The sequence below is a fragment of the Acomys russatus genome, chromosome X, assembly GCF_903995435.1.
Source record: "Acomys russatus chromosome X, mAcoRus1.1, whole genome shotgun sequence".
In the NCBI taxonomy this organism is placed as follows: domain Eukaryota; kingdom Metazoa; phylum Chordata; class Mammalia; order Rodentia; family Muridae; genus Acomys; species Acomys russatus.
Genome location: NC_067169.1, coordinates 78,905,710 through 78,907,743, shown reverse-complemented (window position 1 = coordinate 78,907,743; position 2,034 = coordinate 78,905,710). Strand labels below are relative to the sequence as shown.

The 2,034-nt window shown below is 38.2% G+C and overlaps 1 non-coding gene across 1 annotated transcript; it reads left to right on the top strand.

Moving 5' to 3' along the window:
• Positions 1-1,928: 1,928 nt before the first annotated feature.
• On the top strand, positions 1,929-2,034 carry LOC127185984 (U6 spliceosomal RNA). Its single transcript, XR_007830248.1, has one exon. It is a non-coding gene; the product is annotated as a U6 spliceosomal RNA (small nuclear RNA).

The following is a 2,034-nucleotide window of genomic DNA, read 5'->3' as shown; positions in this document are numbered from 1 at the left end:
TCTAAGCCTTGCTCCTCAGTCCTTTGGAAGCTGGGGAATAAAATAAAGACAAGGATTCTCTATGTCCATTGGAACATCTAACACTGTGTATAGACGATGCAAATTCATTTTAATGTGCTACAGATTGTTGGTGGGTGAACTTAAGCAAGGGCAACAGTACATTTGGTGTGTGATATTCCTTTGTGAATGTCTAAAGTAAGAATTTGAGAGTGTGTTATTAAACTCAATGCAGTTTTAAAATATGTTCTCAACCAGTGGACTAGAATTGTAAGACCTGTTTTTAAAGTGGCCTTAGAAAGAGGTAGAGGAGCCGGGCGTGGTGGCGCACACCTTTAATCCCATCCCTTAGGAGGCAGAGGCAGGTGGATTGCTGTGAGTTCGAGGCTAGCCTGGTCTATAAAGTGAGTCCAGAACAGCCAAGGCTACACAGAGAAACCCTGTCCTGGGGGGGGGGGAGAAAAAAGAGGTGCAATATTTTTTCCTTTTCCTTTCCTTTCCTTTCCTTTTCCCTTTCTTTCTTTCTTTTTCTGTTTTTCTTCCCTCCCTTCTTTCCAATAAGTTCTTGCTATGTATTCCAGGATAGTCTTGAACTTACTACATAGCCCAAGATAATCTTTAACTTGAGATCCACACTTGGCTTAGAAATATTGCAATGTTTTGAATTTCTTATGCATTATGGTCCCTAATGTGAGATGTGTGCACTCTACAGAAGTTGTAGCATGATACATTATATGTAGTATTTATCAGTTTTAAATATTCATAAAAATTTATTAATATTAAATATAAAGACGGACTCTAGTATTCTCATTATAATCATCAAGGAAAGTTGTTTTTAATGAGTGAAAAAAATTCCTCCCAATAGTTATACGTTACAAAGAAAGCATTTAAAAATGTGCTTAGTCCTGATGTGACTTGATGTGATGGAGCGGGTTGGTGGTGGTGGGGCTCCCCTTTTCTGAGGAGAAGGGGAGGGGAAAAGGGGAAGAGAGTGGGATGGTGGGACCGAGAGGAGAGGAATGAAGGGGCTGCAATCGGGATGTTAAGTGAATAAAATAAATTAATTCATTTCTTTAATAAATGTTTGGGATGGAGAAATATAATTAAGTGCACTGGTACTTCCAGAGGACCTGGGTTTAGTTCCCAGCACCTACATGGTGGCTCACAACTGTCTGTAACTCCAGTTCCAGGGAATCAGATGCCCTCAGTGCTCATCAGGCCCACTCAGCACACATATACATGTAGGCAAAACACTCATATACTCAAAATCAAAATAAAATAAAACAAAACAGATATTTAGGGTCTGGAAGATGGCACAGCAGTTAAGAGTGCTTACTATTCTTGTAAATGATTCAGGTTTGGTTTGCAGTACCCACATGGTGGTTTACATCTTTAACTCCAGTTCTGGGGAATCTGATGCCCTCTTCAGGCCTTTGTGGGCACCAGGCATGCATATGGTACACAGACATACAAGCAGGCATTCACAGATACAAGTAAAATTAGTGTTTAAAAAGTAAAACTAAAAACAGATATTTAAAAAAGTTTTCATTGTTTTATAAGTATTGCTAAAAACTGAATCACCAATTTGTCCAACTTAAAAAAAATTATTTTTATTTTATGTTTATGTGTATGAATGTTTTGTCTGCATATGCATCTGTGCACTGTCTATGTGCCTGTTGGCCAAGGACTACAGGAAAGGTCACCAGATCCCTTTGAACTGAGGTTAAGGGCAGTAGTAAGCCACCATGTGGGTGTTGGAAACTAAACTCAAATTCTTTGTAAGAACAATGAGTGCTCTTAACCACTAAGCCATCTCTCTATCCCCTATTTGCCTTAACTTTAAAGTATAAAAAGCAATCGGGTGGTTTTCTTAAACTTCCTCAAAACTGTACATAATAGTTTAAACTCATTTATATTAATATTTTGCTTTGGTGCTCACTATGACGGCACATATACTTAAATTGGAATGGTACAGAGAAGATTAACTTGGTGCTTCCCAAGGATGACATGCAAATTCATGAAATGTATCATAGTTTT